Source organism: Lepidothrix coronata, unplaced genomic scaffold, assembly GCF_001604755.1.
Source record: "Lepidothrix coronata isolate B3197 unplaced genomic scaffold, Lepidothrix_coronata-1.0 Scaffold24, whole genome shotgun sequence".
NCBI classification, from domain to species: Eukaryota; Metazoa; Chordata; class Aves; order Passeriformes; family Pipridae; genus Lepidothrix; species Lepidothrix coronata.
Window position 1 is genome coordinate 7,395,304 of NW_016690204.1, and position 16,766 is coordinate 7,412,069.

Consider the following 16,766-nt stretch of genomic DNA (forward strand, 5'->3'; position numbering starts at 1 on the left):
CCTCATCTGTTTTTGAACAACACATAGCACCAGGAATAAGAAAAATTATGAAAATATTCTTAGAAGGAAGATCAAGTAGTTGAAGTCAGAGCTGTAGCACTATGCAAGGATGAATCTGCCATACACAGGAATTCTAGAAAACTGGGGAAGGGCAGGTCTTAGGGATCCAGCAGAGACTCCAAAAATATCACAAGCTCAAAGCAAGAAGGTGTAAAGAGCAAATGTCCAAGGACACAAAGAGCCTGTGATGCTGCACACAGAGTGGGCAAGCACAGGGCACTGCAGGCCTGGCATTTGGAACAAAGAGCAAGAAGGGCAGAGCCTCACCCAGAGCACAACAGTTTGCTCAGCAGAAAGATCTAAAGGTGCAACTAATGAGGGGCCTACACGAATGAAACAATTACAATGAGTAGGGATATAAGTCTTTCCAAATAAAGACATATTATTCAGCAATGACAAATGCAGTGTACTGGATAAGGTGCATGCACTTGCTGAGCAACTTTAAAATATTAGGGAATCAAGAAATGTTGAAAATGGTATGGATACTGTTGAATTGGAAATAAAGTTATCAACATGGTACTTAGAAACCTCACATAATAAAAGCCTGCTGTTACAATGCTGGGTGAAAAAAGGCAGGAAAAATTCTGAAAATAAGCATGACAAACACACACATGCCACACGTCGTTTTCTAGAACAAAATCAAGCATGACTTGCAATATATCAAAATGTCAGGTATGTATTTTAATTTGGGGAACACAGTAAGTTCACTCACAATACTTAAAAGGTCATTCAGAAAGACTGGAGTGCAGTAGCAAAAATCTTACCTTAAACACTATCTTAAAAATATCTTTGCTCTTTCTTCCGGCAGATCGTTGTACAAAGATTTTTCCTTACTTCCTTAAAATTCCAAGGGTGGGGGGAAAAGCAGTAAATCCTGCAGAGGTCTTTTCTGAAAAGAAAACCTTTAAACTCATGTAGAAATGTCAAGTTGTTACAACTCCCCAAATGCAACATGACTATTTGTGGTATAGAAATGCATTGAAAAAAATGAACACAAATCAAAGAAGCAAATACAAACCAGCTGAATAGAACAAATAAGGTGTAAACAAACTCCACTTCAAACAAAAAATGATGTTATTTTTTATTTTCTTCTTGGTAAAGTAGCATATTTTAACCAGATTACAATAAAATTACCACAGGATATTTAATAATAATAATAAAAAAAAAAGAAAGTATTTAGAAAATTTTATATATACACATTTGCTTAAAAATTCTATAATGTAAACATTAGCATAACGAGTTAAAATAATATTAGTTTATTAATACTTATGTGAATACTGTACATATATATGCTTAAGAATTAATACTATATTTTCTACAGTTTAACAGGAAGAACAAAAAAAAACTCCCTCCCCAAGTGAAAAGGGAAATCCAGCTTCTTCAGTTGCCAACAGGTTTTGTTCCATACATAAGACACTTATTTATCTCAGTGTCAAGTGAGAAAGAAAGCACAGCCTTTCAGAACTGTATTTTCAACCACACTTACAGTTTGATAATTTTTAGTGTCTTAAATGATTAATAAGAAAACCACTCATCACAATTTAACTACTGCCAGGGCATGGAGATAATTTCTGAAATCTTGTTAAAGGAACTGATTCCCCTACGTGGAAGTGCAACAAACTTGTTTTGATGCAATAAAAAACAATCTTGGGTTTTTTTTAAGTCCAGATGTTTGCAGAAATTTGTAAATCTGGAACATTCATTCCTCTCTAAACATTTCAGTGCTGTTGTCCAGTATAAATTCATGCCATTATGAACCAAAAACTAAGCCATTATTATTGTTTAGAAGTATGCTCTGATTATTTTTGTTAAAGAAATTTTACAAATAATCTAAGTTCTCTATAACTGGACCATAAAAGCACAGTTAGTGCAGAATAAGAAATAAATTCAATGTACAGTGTCAGACCACTGTGTAGAACAAGTGTTTTATCTTCCATTCAATATGTGAAACACGAAGCAGGTTAACTGGTATTTTTAAACATATTCTATATTTCATATAGATAATTTCATACAGTGAAGTGTTTCTTTGCATACAAAATGCTAAGAAACTACTGAAATGACAAAATCATCATCAAGTGAATATTCCATGTGGAGCAGGGTGCTGACTCAAACACCCTCACCTATAGAAAGTGAAGGAGAGAAATTCTTTCCTTTCTTGAGCTGTTAAATCACTTTTCTAGAAGTGACTCAAGATCCAACACAGAAGTATTATTGTTTCCAAGGAGAAAGTTGTATTCTCATGTTAAATAGGTTTCTTTCCATATATCCTAGAGTTCCAGCTGGAAGAGCCCAGTGCTGTTCCCAAGATTTGCAAGGGTGTAGAGCAGCACAATTTGGTCAAGAAGCACTTTTTTTCTTTCTTTTAACCAGCTGTTCCACAGGTTTCTCACTGTAATTTCAAGCAAGTAACTGTATTTTTATCCACAGGTATATATTATCTGTGCTCAGAATTCCGAGGCATTAGATGAAAAATGTTTTGGAGTGGCAGGGTGGAACCTTGGGAACAGCATGGAACTTGGAGCAGCACTGAGATCCCTGCTTTCTCTGGAGGAAAAGGAATGACATCCATATGTGAAAGCACCAATAACTGATTCTGGTAACAAAAGATCATATTCTTAACCCATTAATATATCCTGACAGAAGCATCATTAGTTCACTGGGGGTTCACCAAGTCTCATTTATTATTAGCTGGCTGCTCTGAGTCAGTCAACCCCATTTGTTAGTAGGATCCTATTAATTAATTTGACAGCTACCATGCAGATATTGTTCTATATAATAAAACATGACTTTGTAACAAAAAAAAATAAAAAGCACCTTAGCAATAGGTCAGAATTTTGAGCCAGTAATCTTTATTACCATTATGTTCTTTCTCTAAATACTTGTATTAATCCAATCTCAATGGTTTATGACTTGCAGTAAATTCTGCAAGGTATTATAATTTGATTACAACTATCACATCAACAATATATTCCATAAAAAAGACTGGCTTTGAAATTATTATCTTCCTAAGAATATATGACTTAATGGACATATCAATTTAAGCCTTTATAACTATGCCAATATCCTGCCTCATATAAACCTTGGAAATTTATTATTATTATTTTTATTATTGAGAACTTTGATTTAATTTGCAAAAGCCAAGTCGACACAATGCTATAATGAATGACAGAATCTCTAAATAAATGAGATTCTGAAAAACCACACTCAGTCTGTGATGAATACTGATAGACACATCTGCAAAAGCTGGAACAGCTTTGCCTGCTCTGTGTTTCTCAGGAAAACGTTCATTTTCCATGTGATTGGACAACAGCATTACAGTAAAAGTTGTGCCACTTTTTTACAGTTTATTTTCAATAGTCACTGATGAGAAGCCCTGGAGACCTAATACATCTAAAGATGAAGCAGGAATGAAATGCAAATGATACCACAAATTCCTCTCCACTGCCTCGTGCCAGGCCACAGCCCAGGGCCCACACTCTGTCCTGGAATTACAGCACCAACAGGAATGGTCCAACCCATCAACTCACTGAGCACATACAGGGGTTTCAGAGCTCTGAGCCAGTGCCAAAGGAAGTTGGACCTGGACAAAAATTGTAACCATGAGCATGAAATTAGGTGACACAGGATAAACTGATCAAATCATTCAAGTGATGGAATAATTGTTACACTTACAGATATTTTATTAGAATAACAGAAGTCCTTGGCATTCTTAATCCCAGCTGGTCAACCTTCTTAACAGACTTTGCTGATTCTGGTGAATTATCAGAAGTGGGATTTGCAACAGATTCTAAGAGCATGTTAGAATGTCTTGAGGTGCTAAAAATTTGGGCATTCCTGTCACTAGGCACCTACTTGCAGTCGTACAGGTTCCTCACTGATCTTCAAAATAACCAGGGCTATGAAGTGAGAAAGCTACCTTGTGAAGAAAGGCTTTCATTTGATTATTTTCTGGGATTTTAGAGAAATCACAGCTGAGCTTTTAAATGGATTAGTAATGCCCCCATTACAGTATCTTGTATCACCAAGTGAACATTGTTTGCAGACTGTAATCTTGGGAGCTGATACACAGTTCAGCCACAGTTAACAAAGAGCAATTTGTACATGGTAAACAAGTTCAGTATTTTTATGTGATCTACATACATACATTAAAATTACAAGAAGCAAGACAATCAGGGATGAAATAATTTTAAGAGCCAAATGCAGATACAAACAATTCCTTTCAAACAACTAAAAAAAATTCAGTCTGTGCTAAATGAGATTTCTTATCATTTTCAGCTTTCTGAATAAGAAGTATTTGAATCTGAGAATTACTTCCTGAAAATTAATATATCTCCATGTGACAGACACATCACAAAGGTTACCACACAGTGTTTTCTTTCAGATTTACTTGCAATTCAGTGTTAATAGATGTATGCCATGTTTCTATTAACCAAGTCTACACTTTCTGAAAAATAGAATTGTTTCAAAGTGGGATCATCATTAAAGCTACTTCTCTTTCCAACAAACTAAACCAGCAGCAGTGCATCAGACAAAAGTCTGGAGAAGCTACTTAACTGACAAACTACTCACTTTGCCTTCTTCTCAAATAAGTGTCCCACTGTAACTTACACAAAACACCAACAGTAATTCATCTGTTAATGAAAAGAAACGCACTTGTTCTCAGGCTGCCCTTTGGGCTTTGTTATTTATCTGTTTTGGGACTCTCACTGACTGAAAAATCTTGTTTCATTTCTGTGACATGATTTTACTTTGTGGTATTTCACCTACGGAAATTTCTGACCTGAGGAGTGAATTCCACTCCTCTCTGCCACGGTTTGCTATCCAGTGCAATCTGAGAGCTACATATTTCAGTGGTAGGAAGCCAGCACTTGGGGTCATACTCAGGCACTGATGCTCCTCACTGTGTGTAACAAACCCCCACTCACCCAGGAAGTGCCACCAAAAATGACTGGACCACTCACTTGCCTGAACAACACACAGTGGTCACAGGTTTGCAGGACACAAGTTCCAGTTTGCTAGAACTTTAGTAAATCAGTGAGGTAAAAAAACCCTGTCATTAATCATCAGCTTGGTTTTTTTTCTGGAGAATGATATAAGGTTTTAGTATCTACTGACGTGAGAATTTAATATAATGAATGGATAATAAAATGACAAGATACATCAATTTAAGTAACATTATCCAAAAAAACTTCTGAGAAGAAAGATATTCTTACACAAAGGAAAACCAGAATACAATTAATGGAAAATTTGAACGTATACTGCTTAAACTTAATGAAGAGAAGAAGATAGCTAAAACATAATTAACTGCCTACGGCAGTGCAACTAATGGATACTGAACTGGATTCCAGTTAATCCATGTCAGGACTTCCATCACTTGTAATAATTCTTGTCAATATTTTAGTCACTCTTACAGTAGTAGCATTACAAATTACTTTTCAATAAGAGGTGATGGGTAACAGGCACTTTCATTACAGGCAATTTTTAAGTATCACTGTGTGAAGGGTTTTACAAAATCAGATTAATGATGGACTATTCTGTAACATCAGCAACAAACTGATAACAAAATATAACCCAAGACTTGAAAGCACTATTTTGCACCATGCTAATTTTGTGTATCCTTGCAGTGGTTTGTAAAAATTAATAATATTGCATCTGCCTTCCAGCAGGACTGAAATTTTACTAAAAAATTATTACATTCTCTGATTTTAAAGAATACTTCCCACAAATGAAAGCTATTGAGAATATCTAACTAGAAATGTACAAAAGCTATTTTTCCACCTGTAATGTTTTTCTCATCATCTACATTGTCAAGTTTTTTTAAAAACCTTTGCGTGTCAGAGGTTTACAATAAAAAAAAAACCAAAACAACCCAGTCTTTCTATTTACAAAAGGTAATAAATTAGTGAGGTTCTTTTAAGCACATCCTTCTGACATATTAAGTAGTGCTAATCAAAACCGTTCTCCTAAGGAAAAAAAAAATTGTCTTGACAGGATACCCATGTCTCTCTGGAACAGAAAAATGTACATGTTAAAAGGGAGACAACATAATACAAACAAGGAATTCATTGTAAAAGAAGGACTTCAGGGGAACAAAGGAGAATATGTGCAGTGCAGCTTTACAAAACAAAGAAAATGCCATCAGTTTGCTGAGCTCTGGTGAAGAGCTCTCATATTCTTTTGAGAAAGTGATTACTGCCTTCCAAAGTAGTTAATCAGGATATGACCCTTGGCAATGAATGTCTCTTTTCAGGATTTAAGTTGATGCAGCTGTAGTCTCTTCAGGAGCTTAAATTATAAATATAGGCTAGGAAGGAATCACAGAACAACTTAAAGTACGTGGTGCCCGTGTTCACAATTAGGAAAAAGGGTCAGAGATCCCCACTCTGGGGTTCCAGGCTCCGGGGCTCCCTTTGGTGGCTGCGGGACAGTTTGGGGAAGCGCGGGGTCACCCTCGAGCGATTGCCTTTGCTCACTGGCTCTCCAGAAGGTGGAATATCACTAGGGAGACAAAACATAAAGACACAAGTAGCTAATTTACGTTACATGTAAATTATTCTGTGGTTATTTCCAACATGAAAAAAGCAGATGTTATGAGAGCCTGGCACATGACTGCAAAGTACGGCACACATCTCCAACATCACGGAATTGCATTCTTTCTACTGGTATCTCAAGTGTGAATCACAAAATGGGCTCTTTCAGAAATGAGAACTAGTAGAACTTCCAATACTTCATGGAAGATTGCAAATTACAGGATAAAAGCGTATCTCCATGAGCTGCAGTTCAGAAATGGCGGGAAAAGCATTTTGAAGTGATAAAAGTACAAGCAAAATAGACAAGAGCTTGGATGATGCTCAATTAACAATCCTCTAATTATGGATGGATGTATCATTACATGATGAAGTACATTAGTAATACATCCCTGTTGGGAATTCTTCAGTCTCTTCTGACCCACAACAGACTACAGTCTTACATGAATGAGCCTTTTGGAAAAGACTCAGAGAAGAACATCAACTTCAAAAACAAGCAGTAACAGAAAATTCCAGCTTACCTAGGTGACATTCAGGCTATAGACTCCTCGGAAAACTACAGTATAAAGGGATAGCATTGTACTTTTGCCATTCTTTTAGAAGTCTCCACATGGTTTTTAATTAAACTGCTTACATACAGATCAATAAATAAAACTGGTTTGCATTTAGCAACTCAGCTAGGCAATCAAATCACACAGCACACAAAGCCAAGCTTATTTTTACAAGTTAAAAACCCCAACCTTATAATACCTATCCTCAAAACATGGTAAAAAGTCCACAGGGGAGGAATTGCTCATCTGCAGTTCTGGCCATCTTAAACAAATAGAGATATATTTTAAAACAATCCCTGAATTTCTCTGTGCAGTTCCCTTTTTCCTGCAGTGACCTTCCTGACACACAGGTCAGACAGCCCTGCCAAAGCCACCGGCACACTCAGGCTCTTCTGAGCTGTTCTGAGGACCCACGTGGGAGAGATGGTACCAAAGCAAAAGCCTTTAAAAAGTCCTGGGTCCGAGTGGAAAATTCACTTGCAGGTAGCAGAGCACTTCTGCAGGAAAGGGCAGCTGCCTCACTGGTAGCCATCACCTTTGTAACTACAGTGCACACAAACTGGCTGTTCCCATAGAAATCAGAGGGAAAAAACACTGTGGAAAAATTATGTTCAATTCAGATGCTAAACGTTAACAGAAAAAAAAGTGTTAAGTCTTTTTAATGGAAATGCATTATTTAACTTGTCTAAATTTCTAAGCAGAAAACTCTAAAAGAGTCTCAGCTAAAATAATAAATGATTTTCCTACCTCAAGATGCATCACATTCCTATTATAGTATTTAGTCTTTCAAGGTAACCAAGAACCTTTATGTGAAAAAAATGCATAAAATACCTGTGGTACACATCCATCTCTTCTTCAGTAACAAAATTAACAAGTTATATCTTTAATTCCTTATTTTTCTTGTCACTAAAATAAAAAGCCTAAAAATTAATTTAGCATATGTTATTAATTCTTGGTACCCAAGGATAATCAGACTTACAACTGTGGCCCCATGATTTCTTATTTTGAAACTCAGCAATGTTATCTAAGTTGCTGTAGAGAATTCTGATCATGTGAATCCAATTTCAGCTGGGCTCATTATCATGGATTTCTTTTAGTAACATGAATATTATTACTCATAATTTTTATACTATTTATAAAATTGAGCAATGCAGTGTTGATACTCTTAATGCTTGTAAAACAGAGCATGGGATATTGGCTTCAGGGAGTTGTGCTTTTGTGTTAAGATACGTATTTTTCAGAACATGTAAACATAAAATAACCTAAATATCAATTATACAATGGAATAAAATCAAATAAAATTAAATTTTCACCTCATTGAGCTTCGCTCAATCTGAAATAGGTTCATGAGCTTTATGAGCAGACAGACAAATTTACAGGTACATGATAGTTTCCACTGCAGAAGAGAGCACAGAGTTATATGCAATTACTATAATTTGGTGATTGCTTTATTGAAAGCACATTTCAATCCACAAGCTCCTCCTGCTGGCATGTCCTCAAAACGACATTAGTGCCAGCCCATGGGGAGCAATGCCATCCAAAGGAAAAAGGGCAAAAGGGGCAAGAGGAATCCCTCTAAAATGAAGAGAGATGAATTAATATCAGTGTGCCCTGACAGGCATGGCTGAGGTAACCAGATCATTCAGGATAATTCCATGAACAGCAGCATCTGGGAACGAAGGACAGACATTGCAAGTAATTCTGCTAATTTAAATGATGCTACTCCAGAACAAGATATAACTAAATTAGAGATAATTTGTCTTAAATGTCTTAGCTAATTTTTATAATGACAATTCAAATTCTAAGACAAATCATTATGTTATGTAGGTTTACAGAAAGCAACATATATCTGAGGAATCGGGTCTTCATGCATCCAGCATGAAAAAGCAAACTGAAGCTGAAATTGAATTCCTCAACTTCCACAGACCAGATGTTCTATGGGGAAAAAAGTTTAAAGTATTAAAAAAGAGTCATAAATTTAAAAGTATATATCTTTTAGTCCCTTTCCATCTGTCCTTTTCCAAAACCTGATGAGGAAACCAGCCATCTCACTTTGGTTTCAGCTCCAGCTTTCTTACCAAAATGACCACCCACTCCCAAAACACATGGTAATCAAGTAGGAGGAAAAGATTCATCTCCCATCTCTTGTCTCCTGTTACTAGATTTAATAATTTAGTTTGGCCTTGAGGTCAAATGATACCTATAAAGTCTCTGGCACTAAAAAAGACACCTTTCTAAATGACATGACAGTTCAACAGGTCAGACAGGCCATGAACTCTTGGGCAGAGGTATGAAGACCTTAAAATGATCCTGTCAGTATTTCTGGCAAGTGCACATAAAGATGAAATTCAGACATATCTATTTTAGCCACCCTGTGTTTAGGAGGGAGGAATAAGCCACACCTATGTGCAGTGTTTGCAAACCCTCTCATTTGTCTCATTTAGTAGAAAGTCTCTAGGCTAATTTGGAGGGCTGAGTTAGGGTTCACCTATAGCTGATTGTTTTACTCAGATTAAAATACAAATTTAAAAGACACAGACCTAAACCAGGGAGTAGCTGTGCTACAGTAACTCTTCCAAGTTCCTGCAGTCAGCACTGACTCTTCAACCTACACCTGTCCCAGTTACACCTGTTTGGTTTTAATACACCATTATCCTTTTGCCTTCTGAGCCACTGAAAAGTAATAGGGTTTAATTTCTAGGCCGAGTCTGGCAGGCAGGCAGAGGTTTGCCAGGCCTTTCCCTGTTCAGCAGTGGAATGTCTGTGTATTAAAGGCTCAAGTTCTTTTCTACATTCTCTCCTTGTCCCATTCTGAAGAAAAGCAGCAGCCTGCTGAGGCAATCAATTCCTCCTTCCCACCAGGCCATTGTTTAGCTTTCAAGCATTCCTGATTGATCTGCCCAGCGTTTGTTTGGCAAACGATTCAGTTGCATTGATTTTGTCTTGGTGTCAAGTTCTGCCTGAGGTGCATCTATAGAAAATAGCTTAAAATAACCGGTCCTTTTCATCAGCTGCTGGTTTATTCATACCTTTGATTTATTGCTCTCCCTGTATCCAAATGTAAACTGCATTTTGTGGGTTTCTCTTTCCATACTCAGCATATGGAACTGCAGTATTGTCTTGGTTGATGTTGTGAACGTTTACATGAGGAAATCTATTTCCCATCCCATTGCCTCTGCTTCAGACAAAATTAGAGAAGTTTCTATAAAAACAGTGTAACGTGTCTGCAATTGGAAATACTTTTGTATCAGCCAGAGATCAGAAGCAATAAGCACACCTTGGGAGTGCAGGAAAGCACAGGATCAGGTGCACATATCTATCTCCAGCTCTGTCTCACATGTAAATGCATCTCTGGAGATATTCATAATTCTAGTTCTGCTTGAGTTGTATTAAACACACATCATGAAAAGAAGGCATTCACTGGCAGATGAATTCAGTGATTTTTGCCAGCTCCTTGTGTTACTCATTCTTTGTTAGTCATTATAATAATCTAATTTCTGGTTATAACCCCAATATTAATGTTGTAAATTGGACTCAGGCAGGCAACCTCCTCAGAAAGGTAGTATTAAACAACGTCTAGACTACATTAGGATATCCTTATTAGACAATTGAGAACTAATTCTGACTTGCCAATACAACATAAAATCAGATAAAACACCTGTCTAGTGGCATTATTAACTAAAATTCTGAATTCATCAAACCATTTCACATAATGGAGTAACTCATGCTTTGCAGTCAACTGGGTAAAATACTTTTTTCCAGTTGTTGAAGTGTAAAAATAATTGGAGCCACATTCCTGCCACTGTTCCCAAACTGATCACAGAAACTGTGATCTCCATTAATAAAAATGGCTGAGTTGGGATGTTTAAATACTCATTTATTAACAGAAGAGAGAGAGAGAAAAGGGTAAAATAATCCCTCTATAGTACACTTCAACACTGAAAATCCCAAAGACACTGTTAAAGCAAAGTTGTCAGTTTACAAACTGAACAATCCTTTCCCATCAAGATTAGATCTGAAATGAAATCTCAAAAAATAAAAAGCATTAATTCTAATATTCTGTCCAACCATTGGTTAATGTACAACTCCTTCTACTTCCACTACACACTTCTACAGTGCAACACAGTACTCACGAAGTATTTGATCTCTTCTTGCTGTGAAATAATGACACACAATCATGCTGCCATTGTTATAATTCAAATTACCCTGACTTGAACATTCACATGCTATAGTTCAGTTTCCATACCAGCATAAAGACTTTCTTCATCAACATTTGCATTGATATTTGAATTTTTCTGTAAACCATGGCGCTGTACCTAACTGTAATGATAGGATCTTTCTTTACTTCTGCTAACTTTATTTTGAAGTTGGCATAACAAGATGGTTACTGTATCCATCAGTTATATAAATGAATAATACCTATGATTAATTTTGGCAATTGGACACACTCTCATTCAAGAAATGCTCAGAATCCTGTAAAGGTGACCTTTCATCTAAGCAATACTTACACCCAGAGGCTTGTTCCTTGGCTTTCCAATGCATAATAACACCTGCATTTGGGAATGGTTACTTCCCATGCCTCGTGGTGCCCCAGCCAGAGTAACATAATGCATGTGCTCCTGCAAATGATCCCTTCACAGCTAACTAGAAAGCCAGAAACCTAAACCAAACACACATTTGCATTTATTTTAATTGTTATAATTATTTTGTGTATTTCTGTTCTTAGTTGAAAGGCAGCAAGTTTGGCTGTTCCACCCTTTTCCATCTAGAAATCACCAACATTCAGCTCTCCTCATTCTCCTCCTGTCAGGGGTTGGCTGAACCTGTGTGAGCAGAACCATCTACCACACACAGGGAAAGGTGATTCAGGGAACAAGTGGCTCAGAAGCAGAACGTGTTCCAAGGTTGTTTATATAATAACAAAACGTAGGATTTGCTTTCAGAAGAACAGTGCTCAGTAAATACCTGGATTTATTTTTTCCTGCTAGTAAGTAATTATCTTTAAGGAAGGCAGAGACAGTTAAATACATTTTTATTGAAAATATCGAGGTAACTAAAGACAGAGGACGTGCAGCAGGATTCACAATGCATCTCATATGTGAAAATAAAAGGACTAAATCTCTTGTTTGACAAGTAGCAATTTCCACATGCTGAGGCAGCAGTGCATTACAGTGACTAGCCAGGCACTTCCTCCTCCATATTCACAAGTTGTTTGCACACAAAAATGACATGGAAGGAAGACAACTTTAATTACCGAATTAGCTTTTAAACAGCCCATAATCAATACGATTGGCATTGGGCATAAGAACAGAGTTTACACCAGTGTATGAGAAGCCCATGAAAGGAGTTAAGCACCAACACCTGTGAACTTCCCACCCCTAGTTTACACAGAACACAAAATGCAAAAAGTGAATCACGTTTCATGCCAAGGAGGGAAAAAAAATAAAAATCTGAAAGCTTAAAATATCACTTCCTACCTGTTCATCCCTATCATTTACCTGATACTGAGCTCACTCATGTACTTAGTCACACTAATGGCAATTTTGATGGCAATTAAAAACTTGGTGCACATTCCTGTCTTGCTTTACCATGTCAGACTTTTAGCCTTCAATACTCCATAATTCAGCTTCATGGGAAAGGCAGCACAGTTACCAGCCTCCTGGAAATCTGCCACCTGTTTTTCCACGTGCTCCGGAGCAAACAGCTCCTGGTGCTTTAGTTCTGAGCTGGGGGATGGCCCTGGTGGAGCGAGTTGGCTGCTGTTTCCCTGCTGAGAGGTTATGTCCCCTCCACGCTCCCTGACTCTTCTTTGCTCCAAATCCAGCCAGGCAAGAATATTTGCCCCAAAGCACTACCAAGTACAGTGTTTAACATAGTTTAAATAGTCTCCTTAGGAATAATGCAACTTAGCTGCCTTTGCTTTGAGTTTTTCAAGTAAACTGCCCATCGTAAAAAACAACCTGCACAAACAATTACCATCATTATTTTATTTTTAAGAACAAGCCCCTTCTTTTAAAATCACAATAAAGGCAAATGGAATGATAAAGAAAAGTTGTGATCAAAACATGTTGTTTTGATCTTCCAAGGAAGTGCTTGAGTTTTAATTGCTCCATCAAGAGGTATCAGCTGCTTCTCTCAAGTATCTACATTTCTCCTGAAGATTAGAGCATGATATCAACATGTGCAACAAAGCAGGAGAGAGCTCACGTGACATTCTCAGGGACAGATCCAGATTTGAATCCATGTCATTTTAACGATAATAGCTATGAATGTAAAAAATGAACACTTTTTAAAACTGTTCCTAGAATCATACAGAATCATCATCTTTTCTGGAAAACATGGTGGCAACGATAAAGTGAAGAACAGTGCTTTATAGCAATCACTTTTTCTGGCCTTTGATTTTATTTTTTAAATACTAAAGGCATGTAATTGCACTCCAACCATAAGCTTGATACTAACAGTGATCCATGACCTAAAAACCTCAAAAATTTAGGCCATAATCTCAACCCCTGGGAACTTTTAGATCATTCTTCATTTTAGCCTATTATTTTTAGTTTCCCTAAGATAAAAAGAAATTCCCACTGAGTTGAATAGCCCATAGAAAACAGTGCACCTGCACCTGGAAACATAATCACAGAGAGAGAGCTGAGACTTGGCATAGTGGAATTAAACCTGTACTCTCTAAATAAACAAAAGTAATCAAGATGGGAAAATATGGAAATAATTGAGTACTGTCAACAGAATAACAAGGGAACTGCTGACTTTGCTTGGTAATGAAGACAAGGACCAATGTTTACATTTAATCCAAGCAGAAAGGGAAGCTAATGGAAGGAATGACATTGCCTGGCAAATGACTAAGGGAGCCAGCTTGGGATGCAACACTCTTGATGGATTAGACAGAAACTAAACATGCATCAGGCTGGCCAGCAAAAAGAAGGCCACAGTAATTGGCCACCAAAATCACATTTTCTGTTTAGTCATATTTCAATTATTTTCTCTGTAAAGAAGAAAATGTCAGTGATAAATACAGCTTATCCTTTTTCTCATTATGACTCCAAATTAGGTTAACAGGCAGTAAAATTTTCCACTGACTCCAGTGGGAGTTCAATGCACGGTGCATTGCTTGCCAGGAGACCCTGGATTTTGGGGTCAGCTCTCCAGGTATCCTCTGATTCAGAGTCTTCAAAAAACGTGTCATCTTGGTCCCTGTCTAATGCAGAACTTTGCCAATGAGTTCAAATTAAAAAATAAATCAAATTTGCAATAAGCTTGTTCCTTGCCAGAATATTAGAGAAGAATCAATTTAGGACACCAGTGATCAGCTGTGGCTCTCCTATTGCTGGCAGCCACTGCAGGGTAGCTCCTGCCTGGAGTGGCATTCCTGGCAACCAGAAGCTGCTGAACCTTCCCTGTTCTCAGCGACATGGAGAAGCCTGGAAATGGCCACTGCTGCCCAAAGAATCTGCTTCTGCAGTAAGGAAGTTGCAGGACCACAAGACAGGCACTTTCATATTTTACCTATAAAATCCCCAGTAAAGTTCCTCCTCTCCTTGTCTTTGAGTTTTGTGGCTTTTGGCCACATGAAGATTTTGCCACTAGGAAGACCAGTTAACTTTCTTTGATAGAGGACATTTTATGGCTCCAAGTAAATTTTGAACTAAATGGTAACTGAAAAAGCTGCTGAGAGAGCACTTTCCCTGGTTTAGAACCAGATCAATGAAGCACCTGTATGCAGAGGTCAGTATTACACATGCACATCTACAGCACCAGAAGGCAATAAGATGAGGTAGAGTTTTATCTTTGTTAGGGTAGTTCTGCTTTGCCAGCAGGAGAAAAGTCTTAGAAGACATCCCATGAAGTGTGAGCCTGCAGTTCCCCCCTGCAGTGCTGCTGTGCAGGTCTGGACAGTGACCAACACCACTGCTGATGAGAGGGCTGGTTATGCCCTACAAGGTGACACAGCAGGGTGAGGCAGTGACAGCTCTACAGTCAGACATGGAACCTTTGCAATCATACCCAAACAGCTGCCCTGTGCTCAGAAATACTGGGCACCAGATTTTATTGGATTTAGAGGCACTTCACTCAGCTGTTGCACTAACAGCAAAAATATGATAAAATATTCAGTCTGCCTGACAGTACAAACCAGCCCCATTTTATTTCCCTGTGGTCATACCTTGCTCTTCTCAACAGTGCTTTGGGATTTCTCTCGTTTAATATGTACGAGTCTTCTACTGAAGGATTTCTAACAGAGCCAGACATTTAGAGCTATTCAGTATATTTATGATTTACCCAGAAACTGTATTAAGACTAATAAATTAAATCTCTTATAAAGAATTAATTTATGAGTTCTTAAAGGTTAGAATAAAATTTGAGAAACAAGATTTCAGAGGTCAGATAGACATGGTGCTGTAAGAAAAGGGCTCTTTGGCTCATTTTGCAGTTGCAAAATTGGGCTATTTTATGCAAGTTGTTTGCAAGGCACAGATTTCTAACTTTCCACAGTGAACAGCAATCCTTGCAGACCCACATATTAGTGGGTCTCTTCTTACATGCATTTTACTGAACTCTTAAGAGTAATTGTGTTACAATTACAAATATCTTAAACTAAAAATAAACCTTCATACTGCTGCTGGTATAATCAAACTCTGGGGAACTGTATAATTAATATGTGAAGATTTAAAGAAAAATTACTCTGGTCTTCTCTCGGACATGGTGATACCAGCCACCCCAGAACAAATCCTTCCTGGAATTTCTGTCTGGAATTGGGTTATTCCAGTAGCTGTAAACTGAAGAAGCCTGTTTCATTATAATGCAGAGCTGCATTAGGAAATCTGCAGCTATTCTGACTAGATCCTCAGAGACCAGAACAACCTGATGTTGGACTGATGTTGTAAATATGCAAAGTCCTCCAGTCGTGTTGTCCCTGTAAGGGCCACACACAGGGAGTGGGATGAGCATGGAGAGGACACCTGAGCAACCTCTGCAGGCTGCAGATGAACCAGCACTGTGTGACAACGCTGCCTTGATTACTTCTGCACAGACCTCAACAGTGCAGGTCATTTTGCACTTCTGAACTGACATTTGGTCTAATTTGTACCTACAGAGGATGTATTTGGAGCAGTCCTCTGTAGCAGTCTAAAGAACATTTTAAAAAACCCCAGCAATGATCACCTTGTTTACTCATTTGTTAATGCTACAGCAGGGAAGTGCACTTCCATACTATTAATTTTTTGGTATTAATAGACAAGTGCCTATAATCACACCGAGTTATTCTGGAATCCTTCAGCTAACTGTTCATGGATTCTGCTATCATCACAGAAGCGCCAAACATATTAAAAATACACCACAAAAATAGCATCTGAAATGCAACAGAATTGAATGGTCTATGTTTACAGCTGGCAGATAAACAAAACCAAGGAACAAAGCTTCTGTAGGATGTTTTGAATTTCAGTGATGGCCTGTAGCTAATTCATGCTGTTTTCACATGAGATACTGATGGCTGCTGGAATATTTTTCAATACAAGTTCAAATGAGGAAAAGAAATAACCCACCTCCTTTTGAAAAACTGTGCAGTTAGGCATAAACAAACTTGTTATGGTCTGGATTAAAGCCAAGTACATGCACAAGT

At 37.6% G+C, this 16,766-nt stretch overlaps 1 long non-coding RNA gene across 1 annotated transcript in view; it reads right to left on the reverse strand.

The window, feature by feature from the left end:
• Positions 1–1,129: 1,129 nt before the first annotated feature.
• Positions 1,130–16,766, reverse strand: part of LOC108494468 — a 30,892-nt gene continuing 15,255 nt past the window's right edge. Inside the window, exon 2 of the long non-coding RNA XR_001873858.1 lies at positions 1,130–6,558. This is a non-coding gene — a long non-coding RNA (uncharacterized LOC108494468). The remainder of the gene's footprint in view (positions 6,559–16,766) is intronic.